The sequence below is a fragment of the Pinus tabuliformis genome, chromosome 9 (genome assembly GCF_031772625.1).
Source record: "Pinus tabuliformis cultivar Carrire ecotype Pingquan chromosome 9, CPIR1, whole genome shotgun sequence".
NCBI lineage: Eukaryota > Viridiplantae > Streptophyta > Pinopsida > Pinales > Pinaceae > Pinus > Pinus tabuliformis.
Genome location: NC_142307.1, coordinates 1,669,242,909 through 1,669,259,645, shown reverse-complemented (window position 1 = coordinate 1,669,259,645; position 16,737 = coordinate 1,669,242,909). Strand labels below are relative to the sequence as shown.

At 34.6% G+C, this 16,737-nt stretch overlaps 1 pseudogene; it reads right to left on the bottom strand.

Moving 5' to 3' along the window:
• Nucleotides 1-219: 219 nt before the first annotated feature.
• On the bottom strand, nucleotides 220-709 carry LOC149155292 (xanthohumol 4-O-methyltransferase pseudogene; annotated as a pseudogene).
• Nucleotides 710-16,737: the final 16,028 nt, after the last annotated feature.

Sequence of the window (16,737 nt, the reverse complement as noted above, 5' to 3'; positions counted from 1 at the left end):
CAGATCCTCCATGTCTCCGAAGGAGATGAGTAGTGTCCCGTGACCCATTAATGCATTGTCTTCTCAGGAGTGCGAAGTAAGACTAAAGAAAATCACTAGCTATGGATGTTTCATGTCTCCATAAGGCCTTGATAAATCTTCGTTTATTTTGTAAATACAATAATTTGATTGCATTTTAACAATGTAAATACTAAAAATGAACCCATAAAGAGAAGATAATCAAGAAGGAAATGCTTCAATCACAGACTGGAAATCAGGAATGGTGATTATTTTATAACGACCGAATCCACCTTCTAATAAAATCTTCTTCCATTCTTTCTTTGTTCCTTCCTTCCCACCAGAGCAGTGCGCCACCATTACCAGATCAAATACTAGAACTAAATTAGGATCCAGAACCGGCTTCTCTTTCTGGCCACCATTATTATTATCACCGCCTCTGTGATTAGAGTCTAGCGCCACTATGTCAACAATAATGAGCTTCCCCGTCGTCTCTGGGATCGCCTTCCTACAACTCTTCAATATCTTGATATAGTCCTCATCGCCCCAGTCATGCATGATCCACTGATGAAATCACACAAACAAGTTGTATAGTCAAAACGCGCTCTCAGCTCATTCTAATTGAATTACATGACAGCTCAGCAAGTTCAAGACTTACCTTCATGAATATGGTGTCCACAGAGGGCACGGTTTCAAACATGTCTCCGCTCATGTGCTCCACACCTATTTATGTACATTTATATGTATAAGATTGTTATGCGTATATACCATTGATGAAGCAAAGGTGTTGTTAGTAACCTGGGAGATGGGGAGCAGTGGCCATGACATGAGGGAGGTCGAAATAATAAACAAAAATGGTTTAACTTTCCCTACTATATCAAGAATATGGCAAAACAGCCACGGCTCCCTGCAAAAAAATAAGTTAAAAATGCCATGGTGCATATATAGAGGGCAATACTGAACAAATTAATCAATTAATGTTAACCTTCATCTTCTACCAGCTTAACTGTTTACTTGGGCATTCTTATCTACCTATTTGCATGGGTCATCTTCATAAATATAGGTTCTGGACATTCAACTAATGGTATTGAGCAAAATGACAAGTAATTAAACAAGAAATGATCAAGTTGATAGAATTTGCAGAGAGTGAACCGAAAATGACCGAATGATTTCTCTCTTTGAGAAAAGAAGAATCGCTACTCACCTTACCTAATAAAATGAATGCCACAAAGTGGTGTACGAACATCCTTTTGCACGGGTATTATTGTCCTGCGTGTTGTTTCACCTGTCCTGCGTGTTTTTTCACCTGTCTAGATTCATGGCAGGCCATTCAAATAACGTGTTAAAAAGATTTGAGAGACAAAATCTGCATCTGCGGCAGATTTTGACAGATAAAGAAATAAGAAACAAGTGAGAGAAAAGAAAATAGATTCAGAAATCGAAGCTTCTCATCTTATATTATCCCTCCATGGTGAACTCTTCTCTTCCCCTGTTGCAAAATTAATAGGCAGGGCAAAACCATCCAGCATAAACTGCCAAATAAAATAAAAGCACTATCTCTATGGTTAAAGCGCTTGCTATTTTTCCATAGCTTCACCGTAATAAAGAAATAATGGATTGAAACTGTTGAAAAAACTGGGTTCCATGCATAGCCATTATCTACCACGTTACTTTTCCTCGTACAAATTTATTAGTAAAACTCATAGATATTGAAAACCAAAAGCATACCTGCTTCTATCCATATTTTCTAGGTGTTAATTCATTCATTTCAAACCATACAAGGTTAAACATACACCATGTACACCAGATTTCATGAAACACCCAAAATATATGGTAAACAATTTTAGAGTAATCCAAATGGAGTAATTTCATTTTCACCTAGTTATTTAGCCTAATTGATTCAATCTTAATATAACATTGATATGAAACATTTAATAATAATAATAACATGGACTATAAATAAAGTATTTGACTAAGTAAAATAAAATAATATTGATATTTATTTAAAAATGTATTAATAACCAATAATCATTTTAATACGAGCAATGTCATATATATATATATATATATATATATAGAAGTAATTTCACTATTTTTAGCTAATTAGTTTTTTAGTAAATTTTTTTAATATTTAAAAAATAGTTTTTAGAATTGCAAATTTTAGTGGTGTACTAGTCTATATGATCTAATTGTCCAAATAGACTCTCAAAGCATTGTATCTATCTCAGTGTTCAAAAAACCATAAAAATTCCAAACCAATATACCTCATTTCTAGAATTATAAACTATTTTTCTAATTCTTCCATCTTAAAAAAGTTTGATTATCCCAAGTTCTAAAAAAATATATGCAAAAAGTTTATAGCGTAAAATGAAAAAACTTGAATTAAATTATTACAAGTTTTTTAAAATAACAAGAGAAAAGAATAAGACATTTTCTATTTCTTTTTTTTTTTGAGTAGTTTGAATACCATATAACTTGCATGACCTGTCATTCAACACCAACACACTAGCGCATAGTGATACACAAAAATATTTAAAAACTTCTATAGGATAAAAATTTTGGCACGTTTTTCCCACAGTGAAGATCAAGTTATGAACATCTTTATGAGTTCTTTTAAGCATCTAGTTTCTCGCACTTCAAACAAAGTCAAGGTCATACATTTCTTTCCTGATATATGTTTAATGTTTTGCTATCCTAAACTAAGGGGCCTCATTGAAAATTTTGAGTCATGCCATGCATTGGCCGCTCTCACGCTGCCAAGCTCCCATTACCATCCACCATTTCATCTTCTTGCTTGTTTTATTTTCTTGTAAAAACCTCAGACAATCAATCACAGAGGTTATCAGGGGATAGGAACATCATGTTTTTAAAATGAAAAAAGACCACTATTAATATAATTGAATCAGCAGGTGTAAGCGGAAATTTATTAGCATACCTAGTATGTTGTACCTAGTTGCGTTTCAACCATTCCTCTGCGGTCTTTTCTGTGTAAGGCATTCATAAACATACATAATAAAATGCTGAAGACAGCTGTGCATACAACCTCTTCTGGGAATCTTATGGCTGTGCCTTTTCTTCATCCTCTCATCCTCAAATGGTTGATTTTGCTGGGCACTCTGAGATGATATGGTGGGTGTAACAATCAACTCCCCAACACCAGCAGACATGGATCTGATGGAACACACATCTATCATGTCAAGGCCGGCATCCACAGCCGATTCCTGTCGTGGACTCTGTTCATCAAAGCTAAAGATCTCATCTGCTGTTTTGGAATGGTGGTCAGAAGCATTGCTAAAGCATCCCTGGGACTTTCATAATTTCAGAGTCTGTAGATGTCGACAACTGTGAGCAGAAAATAAACTTGAACAAGAAACAAGGCAAGCCAATGCAAAAGAAAAGGGAAAAGCCAGGGAAGAAGAACGACAAGAACAACTGGAAGGGAAAAAGCAGTAAAAATATCTTCAAGAGTGAATGGGAAAAAGCAGTAAGGCAACTCAACTAATATTTAGAAAAAGCAGTGACACTTCAAATCAACGGTTGAAAGTGTGTCACCTGATCCAACAGAGCAAAGTAAAAGTGTTGACGATTGTTGATGCATAGGAAGGCCTATCGACCTAATTATAAATGGGAGGAAAAGGGAATATATTCATTTTAGTTTTAAATTATATCAAAGGTTTTCTACCGGGACTGAAATAAATTTAAACATTTAAATACTAGAAATTGGAGGGAAAGGGGATATTTCATTATTTAGTTATTATAATTGGTTTTTTAATAAAGTTCTTATATTTAATATAATAATTACAGCTAAAATTTTAAAATTACCAATTTAAAAAAAAAAAAAATTTAAGTTTAGGAAAAAATAAAACTAAAAAATTATATATTAAATATGAAGGGATATGTAAATAATATTGTTAATTTATTCTATTAAACAGAGAATTTATTAAAGTATTTTATATGTTTATTATTTCATATATATATATATATATATTTAATTATGATTTATATTTATTTTATGTAAATTTCTTTTGGATTTTTTATTATTATTATTATTATTATTATTATTATTATTATTATTATTTAAGTTGTATATTTATTTTTAGGTGAAAGGTGTAGTCTATATTGGATTTGGACTCGAGGAATTTCAAAATTTTAAATTTTGAATATGCAAGGTTTGATAATGTAAGAATATACTTAATTTAATACACGATCCAACAGATAGTGTGGAAGGTATATGAATGGTATCTCAAGAATTTTTTAGTTTCATTGATTTACTCTTATTTTTGATTTATTAAAAAATAATTAATGAAATGTGGAACGAATTATAATTTATTAAAAAAATATTTATCATATGTTTCTTTGGCATTTCAACCCTGCTTCATTGGGAGTGGCAATTGAGTGCACGCTCATTAGATTATTACATTCCTTGTTATGATTAATGAATTGTTAAACTCGATGTTTTTAAGAAAGAATGACCCATTACTTTATAACATTTAGTTTATTAAATTTCTTGTTATGAACAATGAATTGTTAATCAGAATTTTTTAGAAAGAATCTAAGTTCTATTTCTGACATAGACTTCATAGGTTTAATTCTTATATAAGGTTAGTTTTGGATTCAATATTTTGTATGTTTAACTCATTTTCTAATCGTCATTTTAAAAATATTTTTTGAACATTTCACCTTTTTTTTCTTCTTAAATATAATTTCACCATCGAATATATTTTATTTGGTGATTGTATTCATAGTTATTTACAAATAGTATATTCATACATTGGAAATTAAAATTAGGTTTTATGTTTTATATTACTTTAATATTAATAATATTTAGTTAATAATAATATTATCATTAATGATATTAATGTTCTTGATATAAATAATGTTAATATTAACACTAATAGTCATATCAATAAATAATATTAAATTATGTTGATTCACATATATATAATGGAAAATGATATCTTATGCTTATATCAACCATATTTAATAATGTGGTTGTGCTAGTCTTATGATAAAGAGATGTATTCAATCGTGCAGGCATCCTAACAATGGAAACATTACATTTTGGGGAAGGAGATGATCATCCACACCAATCACTAACCTCTTAAGTTTATCGAGACAGAAGGAATGTTGCAGAGAAATTGGCATCAGAAGTGGTCTGCATATCCGCAACAATTCCACTTGAACATTAAAGATAACAAGAACAACACCAATCATGTTGCAGATTTCCTCAGTCGACCCCTAGTTGTAGCGCTGACTATTGTTCTGAACTCTTGTGGCCACAATTATACAAAAATGATCCAAAGTTCTCCACCACATACCAGCTACTAGTGGATGGCAAGAAAGTTCAATATTTCCACCTTACAGACGCATTATTATACTAATTGGCCAACATTTGTGTTCCTTCAAGAGAGCATGCCAAGCTGATTTGGGAGGCACACTATAGTCAAGTCACAACACACTTTTGTGGGGATAAAACTATGGTTGTACTACATAGGTGATTTTATTGGCCAAAACTCTGACAAGATGTTGGAAAATATAGCAAATCCTGCACTCGTTATTCCACTGTGAAGCAAACCATATAGAAGCAACACTTGTACACTCCATTGGCTACTTCCAGCCAACCCTAGGAATCCATCTCCATGCACTATTTGTGGGGCCTCCCTTATACAAAGCATGGTAATGACTTTGTATTTTTGGTCATGGAAAAATTTTGTAAGATGATTATATTGGCAACTTGCAAGAAGAATATCATAGTAGAGGAAATTTCCAAACTCTTCTTTGAATGAATATGGGTACATTTTAGAATCCCGCAGACCATTATATCATATCAAGATAGCAGGTTCCCGAGGACATTCTAGTTGAACCTCTGGAAATTATTGGACACCAATCTCACCAAGTCGATTGCATTCCATCCTTAGACTAATGACGAGATAGAGGTCATCAACAGGATGACAATGCACATACTGTGCATGTACAAATCCAAGAATCCACAAATTTGGGATGACAACCTTCCTTATGTGCAACATAGTTATAACAGAGCTCTCCATATCTCGACTAACCATAGTCGTTTTCAAGTGGGTCTGGGTTTTCAACCATTGTGTCAGATTGATGTTGTCATTCCCAATGTGACTACATAGACATAATAGACACATATATAGTGTCAAGCTAATAAAGCAACTCGATTTATTGAATGCATCCAACGTGTACGCGAGTAGGTGCATGACATCTTGGATAAGTACATTGCCAAATACAGAACGGACATGATAAAAATTAGGTGCTACATAAGTTTCAGGTGGGAAAGATAGTTTGGTTTCATTTGCAGAAAAAATGCCTTACCAGAGCCCATCGGAAGCTGAAACCACTCTGATATGGGACTTACACCATCACGAAGGCTGTGGGAGACAATTATTTTGAGATCATCATTCCCCCATTCCTTTTATTGCACCCAATGTTCAATGTGGACCACCTTGGGTCATACTTTCCACCATTATTAGACACATCATACATTGCAGAACAATTAACACCAATAGAGTTAAACCTAGAGTACATGGAATAACCCATAACTGATCGGATCATGGATGCACATATCAAGAAGACCTACCAATAGAATACCCAAATATATTGGCTTGTCAAAGCTGGAAAACTCTTGCACCAAGGAAAGTGGCTCATACGAGACCAAGTTCAATAGAAGTTTTCGCATCTCATGGACTCACTCAACGAAATGGATACCATTTCTTCCTAAGTAGGGTAGACTGATACAGGTGGATATTAATGGCCAACCACCTATTCCACTTAGACTTCCACCATTGTTTATTTCATTTTCCTTAATTTTAGCACATTTTATAATTTTTGGCAATTTTTCAGGTCCTGAACTTTTGGTGCTTTTTTTTAGGCCCTAAACGATATTTTTTTTGTAAAATTGGCAAACCTCTAGCCTATGTTAGGGAATTTTAGTCAAAAGTTGTAATCATCCAAAATATATTTCTAAAATGGTGTCATACGCATCAGACAAGGATCTATGCCAAGGTTACAACCCTCGGAAGTTGATGCACCAATTTACCTCAATGGTGCCCATAAACTTTTGGTGCTTCATCTCCTAGGGTTAGATTTTTGGATGTCTATGGTTTTCCAATGTTTCTTAATAACAAATAGTCCTTAAAGCCTCATTGTAACATAGCTTAGAAGGCATGTACCCTCCACATCTCATCTAAGAGATAAACTACCATTGCTTGAGCTAGTTTATTTCCATTTTTCATGTAAAAATTTTCAGTACATTGTTAATATGAATTAAAGTTATGTTTTTGATGTATCTCTGTGTTTATAATATATGTATTTCATTTTGTTCCTTCACAAATTTAGATTAAACCTGGAGTAGATAACTACCTGGAAGTGTTTAGAAGAATAGCAAGAAACCCTCAAGTGTTGTTTTCCTTGTGTTTCCAAAGAAAAACATAAACTAACATGAAAAACAAAATTTACCCTAATAAGATGCCATAAATTGCGAAGGAATAGTAAGAAAAATCCAATTAAAATTCTAGAGAAGGCAGGTTAGAAATCACCTCAAGAAAAGTAGGTAAAAAGCCTCCTCTACCAAGCACGACAAGGGTTTGTGATCAGAAACCCACCCATTGAAAAGAAAGTAATGAGTAGTGGAAGGGACAACCTAACTAAGGTATTTTAAGAAAAAATGAAAACAAGCATCGATTATACCTCAAAAATACGGGGAAGGGACAAAGAGGAAGTGCCATGCAAAACCTTATAGTACCCTACCAAGACCAAGGATAGGAAGGCCACACCTCTCTATAAAAATAAATCATTTTGAAACACGTTAGATAATGCCATATTCACATGAGTAAATGAAACATAAGACTCGGATAATATCAAGAAACCAAAATAAAAAAAAGGGATCATACCTATCATTGTAACTTTGGCATGGAAACATACATCTGTAGTAAGATTTTATGAAATAAACCATGAAAGATCTCCAATTTAAGTCAATAGTCATAGTGGTAGCTAAACCAGGCAAGGAATAACCCTAACAACTATATTTTTTTGATAGTGGCATACCTCTTCTCTCAAAACCAAAAAATGCAAATGGAAAAGTCGACAAAGGAGGGAGGGGTAATCCATTACCCTTACTATGCCTCAAATAATCTCCACCATCAAAGTTTTTGGATGAACCTCCACAACTAGTAGTGTGGATTCATATGACAATGAGATGGGCTAGGCCAAAGCCTCAAATGACATGGCCTCTTCAAATGATTGGAAGCATAGATGGACACCCTTTAGATTAAACCAAAGCACCACGAGAAACTTCAATTGTTCCATAAAATGTATATGTATAATTTTATAAGGTGTAACGAGGGAGAAGCATAAGCTACCTTGGTCCTAGCCAAGTTCATGTCCGATCAAGTGATAATATAACCACTAATAAGCTATGTCTACCATATAACCATTACCATGTTTATGTTTAAATATAATACATGTTTTCAATGTGATATGGTATTGACCATTAACTTAGTCAAAATAAAAGTCTCAAATGATATGGAAATATTAATATATAGTTTAAAAGGTCCAAGTGCCATAACCAGTCCAAGAGTGAGGAAGAAGTAATCTCTTAAGAAGGAAATATAACTCAATGCCTCATAATGTATGATTAAAATTGATATGGTAAGCGTTGGACCACCAAATTGTCATATTTTTTACCATTCTAAACACTCATTTTCATTACTTTCCCACACTTATTTTCTCATTTATTACCCATCTTTTTGTGTTTCTTTGTGAATGTGCCACATTAATCTTATGAATATTAAAGTAGTTAAATATTTTTATTTTCCTTTATTCTTGATGAATTGGAAACGAATATTGTTGTTTTTGCTAATGATAGTTTTCCCAGTACTATTGTAGTGGTTCCCATGCACTAATAGTAACAAACTCCATGGATAGCATATTTATATAGCTCCAAGAGGAATTATGGAACATAGAATTTAATCCTAGGGATGTTGACATGGATTTTTGTTGGGTAACTCATACCAAAGTCAAATTTTATAGGCTTCAACTCATGATCTACAATTCAAATAGATCATGTAGGAAAAATCAACTGACTAACTTCAGAAACAATTTACAGGAAAATGAGGATGTATCTAGAAAATTTTTGATATGCATTTTTCTGAGAACATCCCAAATTAAATAACATAAAATGGTTACTCTAGAAAATGCGTGGATTGGGAGCTACGAGTGGTTATTTCAAGCATATTTATTTCTTGTTGTGGTCATTGACATATTATGTCCCAAACATAGAAATCAATTAGCGACTGCAATAGCTCCCACCTATTCTCAGATGATTATATGACAAATAAATCTATTGTAATCAAATCTTTACTTATTTTCCAACTAAGATATCCCAAAATAAAATAGATTCAATATTTTGTAATCTTCCCATAAATGTGACAACCTAGATTTTGGGAATTTATTCCACTTCATCCCCTTATCTCTTTTCTTATTTAAATGTATGGACACAGAGCAGGTTGGAGGCGAGAAAGACAACTAAGTTAGGTAGGATAAAGTAAGTAATATTTGGGCTACAGTTATTATAGGAAGGGGGCAGACACCATCATCCATGTAATAGTGCATCTTATAACTTCATTTCTAAAGCTAATCCAATCTCTTCAAGTATGTGGGTTATCTATGAATTGTTGATTTGTTAGTTGTGAATCACCAACCCCTACTAGGGAGGAAGTGACCTCCTCTTTAATAGGGGTTGTTGTGATAGTAGAGGTAAATAGTTGTTACACATTCATTTATTTGTAGGTTATGTTAATTCATTTACTATTATATCACCGTTACATATTCTTCCTAATATGTTACTGCTACTCTTGGTTAATTTAGCTTGCAGAATATTTAATACAAATTGCTTGTTTGTTAGCACAAGTACTCTTAGATCGATACTTACTAACTCTGTGCTACTTTTCAACTCTGGTTACAATTTTATAATTTATTGTTGACACAAAGTGTTAGTTGAATTATTTTAGATTTGTTACCGAGTGCTACTTAGTTAATGAATCAATTAATTTGAATTGACTTGATGATTGTGAGGATTGATTTCAAGGAGTCTTATTTGATTTCTACAAGTGCGATTTCATCTCTAACATTTTCTGTAGTGAGTTATTTTTATGCAAGTGAGGGTTTGACAATGACATTGATTTTCCTTTCTGGTAAGTGTGAAGAGTGACGACTTTGTTCTTGTAGGAGAAATATTAGAATTAGGAATTAGCATGTAAGATCTCCTCCTCCTAGGTCCACCCAAGCAGCCAACCAGTTGGGAAAACATGTGATGAGAGATGTTACTATAAGGGATTCAATATCCTTGGTGACCTTAAGGAAATGGAATCAACGAAACACATCAAGCAAACCCATCTACATCGGCAGTTACACCCCAAGAGACATCTCAAGCACTCAGACATCCTATCCCTAGGTCCCAGTGATGTTTTAGACCACTTAACCCAAAGTTGCTCTCATAATATAAGAAAGAAAACAACCAACAACTCAAAGTCGCTCTCATAGGGCTTTGTGCTAGTACTTCCATACCATACTTTCATACCAAGAAAGTAATGCATGAGCCCCAGGTCCTCCATCTTGAATTCTCTTGCAAGATCCTCTTTGCAAGATTTTATTAGCTTCTAATCACCTGTTAGAATCAAATCATTGACATATAATACTATAATCAACAATTTAGCTTCAACCACAATATGGTAAAGGTTCACACCTATTTTTCTTTTGGTGAAGCCCAACCTAGTGAAATAGCTGTCAATTTCGGTATACCAAGCACGGGGTTCTTGTTTTAGTCCATACAACGCTTGCTTGATTTTTCACACATGCGACTTTCTATTGAAGATCTCAAATCCTTCTGGTTGCTCAATATACACCGCTTCCTCAATCTCACTGTTGAGGAATGTTGTCTTCACATCCATCTGATGTGTTTTCCATCCAATCTCAACAGTGAATTCATGGGCCACTAAACTACATAGATTGTGATGTGTTACTCGATAATTATTGGTAAAAGTAGAAATATGAGCAGAGCGAGTGTTTGCACGTTTCTAACATCAATGCATCCTTTGATGTTCTTAAAAAATTGCAATGTGGCTATGATGTTGGCAGCGATTAATATGTGGTGGCACATTTGTAATGGAAATCCATTTAAAAGTCCGAGAAAAATTAGTTGCAATTGAATAATTGTGTTTTAAAATTACATTGACGGAAAAATGATATTATATAAGTATTATAGTACATTTTAATGTCAAATTATATTATAAAAATAAATTAAAAGTTAATCTATGTTGATGGAATAACTGTGTCAATGTAACTAATTCATGTTGGGGATAATTACGTCTACCTGTCATTTCATCGACACAACGTCCTCACTGTTGAACACTGCCTCACCGTTTCAACAGCTTTAACCTCTTCAGCTTCGAAGGGGCATCACCGCCCTGACTCTTTCAACTAGAAAGGGCCATTAACCGACTTATTTTTTGTATAAATATATATGAGGCGTAGAAGGTATGCACACTGGGAGTTTTAATGCAGTTGTAGTTGCTTTGCCATTTCATCGTTGTGTAAATGAGTTAGAGTTTTTGTTAGCAATTTTAGGTTCATGTTCTTTGTGTCTTTCATCTCGTATCAAAGCGTTGTATGCTTTATCTTTCCTCTAGTATCATAGAAAAAATATGCTCTTATCTCTTAACTTAAATAATAAGACCTTTAATAATATTTTTATAAACCTGTAACAAAATTTTGAATAAATCTTTCAAACCCTTCAAACTTAAAACCTTAAAACCTCCAGTGGCGACTGCAACTACGGCCCTTTTAAAAACTTTTCAAACCTCTACATTGCCTCCCAACGGTTACGCTTTGTCACTACTCACGGCAGTGTGGAAGCAGCTGTAGATGCTACTCACACTGGCTTTTTATTTGGAAGACTCTTAGGTCTGCTCTATTGGAAATATTAATTTCAACAACTGCTTTAAACACACTGACAAACACTATGCCTTGCCCAATCAACTATTGCATGGTTGCAATTTGTGTAGAAGTACAACATTGACATTTCCACAACACAAGAGAGAAGTTAAAGCACTTAATGAAGTTGGTAAATAAGTATGGGTAAGTATTCACTCTGCAACTTGCCCACACTCCACAACACTTCCAAGTTTAGAAAGCTATTTACTATGTAAAATCGCCCATATTGCATATTAATTATTTTCTTTGTCATATATTAATGTCAAATTTGTGTGTTGAGATAAATATGGATGTAAAAGTGATTTGCATAGTTGGGCAAGATAGAGAGCGAGTCTATGAGGTAGTGAGGAGAAAATCATGGAGGAAATATTGGTGGGCGCATGAAAACCAGTTTTACACATTTAAGCCGCAACCCAGTGATGCGTAAATCGCAGTAAGCCTTTTGTATTTTCACTTGGAGCTGCAACCTCCATTTATCATGCGAATGTATTTCCTTATGTTTTAACATTTAATATAAAGTGTGGCTTGTTGTGTTATGATATTAATATTTCACAAGTAGATTTACTGCAATTTTTTTGTTTTACTATGTTTTTTCATGAGTTATTTCGTGTGTTTTATTAAGCCTCTGTGTAGTTGCAATTTCCATGCTGCAACATAAGGCTTACCTCCATGCAACTGAATTCTCATAAGACTTACCTTGCCACAACTGAATCTGAGTGAGACTCCTCCCCTTTTCCTCCTGGTAAATTTATTTTTCTAAAATGGTATCAGGTTAAACTCTGTTAGTGTAAAAACAAGTGTTTTTACTAGCAGTTAAAAATATTTTGAGGGCAGATTGTTTTTTAGCATATTTACCAGCATGTACAAAAATGGCAATACCAAGCACACTCTATTAGTGTTAAGATACCTCAGTTTAGTAGAAAAAGTTATGATTATTGGGCTATTAAACTGAAGGCCCTATTTTCATCTCAAGGCATTTGGGAACGGGTGGAGAATGGTTTCCAAGAACCAGCAGATTCATCAACATACAATCCCTTCTCTCAAGCAGAAAGAGATTTGTTGAGGGACAACAGGAAGAAGGATGCAAAATCCCTCTTCTACATTTTTCAAGCAGTTCATGAAAGTATTTTTCCAAGGGTTACAGTAGCAATGAAGTCCAAGAAAACATGGTACACCCTCGAGATAGCCTACCAACGCATGGAAAAAGTCATGACAACATAGCTGCAAATGTTGAGAAGAGACTTTGAAACACTTTGTATGAAAGAGTCTGAGAATGTAGACTCATTTTTTACACATGTAATTGGGTTGGTTATTCAAATTAGGTCTCATGGTGTGACACTTGAAGAAATAAGAATAGTTGAGAAAGTTTTGAGAAGTTTGCTAGCAAGGTTTGATGCCATTGTTGTGGCCATAGAAGAGATAAAGGATCTCTCACAGTTCTGAGTGGATGAGCTTCATGCATCACTAATTTCTCATGAACATAGACTCAATAGAGGAACAAGCTCCTCAATGAAGCATGCCTTCAAGACACAAGTTTCCTTTGGTCAAGGCCGAGGTAGAGCAAGATCATATACTAGAGGAAGAGGAAGAAGCCCACACAAAGGTGGAATAATCAACCCTTCAAGCTAAAGTGGAAGAGGCAACAATCAAAAGCCAAGTCAAGGCCCAAGTCAAAATCAAGCACAAGGTCAGAGGTATGATAAATCACAAGTACAATGTCATTACTATAAGAAGTATGGTCATTATGCAAATGAATGTAGAAAGAAGAATTATGACATTAGTAACAAACCAAGTGTAAATTTTACAAAATAAAATCAGAACCATGATAACATGTTTTTAGCTTGTAATGTAGCACAAGAAAGACAAAATGATATATGGTATCTAGATTAAGGGTGTAGCAATCACATGTCAAGGAACATAGAAATGTTTTCCAATCTAGACGAAAATGTGAAATCTGAAGTGACATTAGGGACTGATAGCAAAGTCTCTATCATGGGAAAATCAATAGTTAATATCCTAACAAAGAAGGGGGAGAAGAAGTACATCTCATATGTTTACTTTGTCCCCAGTTTGAAGCATAACCTCATAAGCATTCGAAAACTCATGCAAAAGGGCTATAATGTCTTCTTAAAAAATGATGTGTGCACAATTTTGTATAGGCCTCCAATCAGACAACTGATTGCAAATGTTCAGATGACAAACAATAGAATGTTTCCATTAAAGATAAGATTAGATTTGAAAGAATAACGTGTACAAGCACAACTATTAATGAACTCACAAGAGGATGGAAGAAAAGATGCAGTTGTCACACAAGTAAACTATCAAGCAGAGGTCAAAGATGAAAATTGGTTATGGCATTTGATATTTGGACATCTCAACTTTGGAGGTTTGAATTTGGTGCATAGAAAAGGCATGGTGAAGGGTTGCCACTTATAGAAAAACCAGACAACCTATGTGAATGATGTATCTTGGGCATGCAACATAGAGATAGATTTCCAGTAGGAAAGTCAATAAGGGCAAAGGCACCTTTGGAGATTTTCCTCTTGGATTTATGTGGACCAATGCAGACACCATCAATTGGTGGAATCTACTATTTATTGACCTTCATATATGACTACACAAGGAAGACATGGGTCTATCTCCTAAAACAGAGAAGTGAAGTGTTTGAGCGCTTTCACCAATACAAAGCTCTTGTTGAGAAGAAAAGTGGACACTATATCAAAATCCTCAGGACTGACAGAGGTGGTGAATACATTTCAAATGATTTCCTTCGATTTTGTAGGGAGCATGGAATTCACAAGAAATTTACAAAAATATATACACCTCAGCAAAATGGTGTGGCGGAAAGAAAGAGTAGGACCATTATGGAAATGACAAGATGTATGTTGAAGGAAAAGCATTTGTGAAATGATTATTGGGTTGACGTTGTCGCTTATGCAGCATATGTCTTGAATATACGTCCAACCAAAAGCGTCCAGAACATAGTTTCTGAAGAGGCATGGAGTGGAAGAAAGCATAGTGTCACTCACATGAGAGTTTTTGGATGTGTGGCGTATGCACATGTCCCGGATGAGTTGAGGAAGAAGTTGGACAACAAGGGGGAGAAATGTATATTTGTTGGATACAGTGATGAATCCAAGGCATACAAACTCTACAATCCATCAACCAAGAAGGTCATAATTAGCAGAGATGTGTAGTTCATAGAAGAGGAAGCATGGGATGGAAGTTTAGAGAAGACAGTAAATGTCAAAGCATGTATACCACATGAGGACAAAGAGGAATTGGCAAAAACAAGTAATTCCTCAACAATGACTCCCTCTACTCCTATTCAAGTGCAACAAAGTAGGCAGCAAGTAACACCATCAAAAATTAATAGGATAGTGTCACACAGTCAAGCAAGTGTTTCTCCAAGCATGCCACAAAGCGCAACACCTAGTGACATGTCAAGCCCATCCTCAGCAAGCACAAGAAGGCCAAAATTCAGAAAATTTAAATGAGATCTATGAGCAAGATGAAGCTGATAGTAACACTAGTCTAAATTCCTTATTTTCTTTGTTTTTTCATGTATATGATCCAATCCATTTTGAGGATGCAGTCAAAGAAGAAAAATGGGTTGTGGAAATGGAGGAAGAAATAGAAGCAATAAAAAAGAATGACACATGGGAGTTAGTGAACCTTTTGCAAGGAAAAGAAGTCATTGCAGTGAAGTGGGTCTATAATACCAAGAGCAATGTTGACGATAAGATTGAAAGGCACAAAGCAAGGCTAGTTGTCAAAGTATACAAGCAACAACATGGAAGAGATTATGCGAAGACATTCGCGCCAGTCGCGAGGATGGAGATAGTGCGTATAATTGTGGTGATTGTCGCACAACATAAATGGAAAGTGTATCAAATGGACGTAAAATCAACGTTCTTGAATGGAGTGTTGAAAGAGGAAGTGTATGTTGCGCAACCGCTTGGTTATGAAGTAGAAGGCCAAGAAGACAAGGTGTATCGGTTGAGGAAATCTCTTTATTGGTTGAAGCAAGCATTGCATGCATGGCATATCATGATAAATGCTTACTTGTTGGACAATGGTTTCGAAAAATGTGATGGTGAGCCTACTCTCTACATCAAGGAGAGTGATGGTAATATTCTTACTATTGTCTTATATGTAGATGATTTGATTATTACAGGCAGTGATGATTTCCTCATCACTAATTTCAAACAAGTCATGAAGAATGACTTTGAAATGACTAACTTGGGGTTGTTAAGATATTTTTTGGGCATAGAACTGAAACAAATAGAAAATGGCATTTTTATTTCTCAAGCAAAGTATGTAGCAAAGATTTTGGAGAGGTTTGAGATGTAGAACAGCAAGTCCTCACCAACTCCAACTGTCATGGGGTTGAAGTTGAGCAAAGAAGATTGCAACATTAATGTCAATTCGATATTATACAAAAGTATGATAGGCAGTTTGATGTATTTGATCGCCACTAGGGTGGATATATTGTATGTAGTGAGTCTGGTGTCGAGGTTCATGCAGACACCTAAGGAGACTCATTGGAAAGCAATGAAAAGGATTCTAAGGTATGTTAATGGGACAAAATCGGATGGAGTTTTGTACAACACAACAAGTGATTTCAAGCTGGTTGGTTACACTGACAATGATTGCGCAGGAAGTGTCGACGACAGAAAGAGAACGTTATGATATGTTTTTCATTTGGGTTCTGGAACCATTTCATGG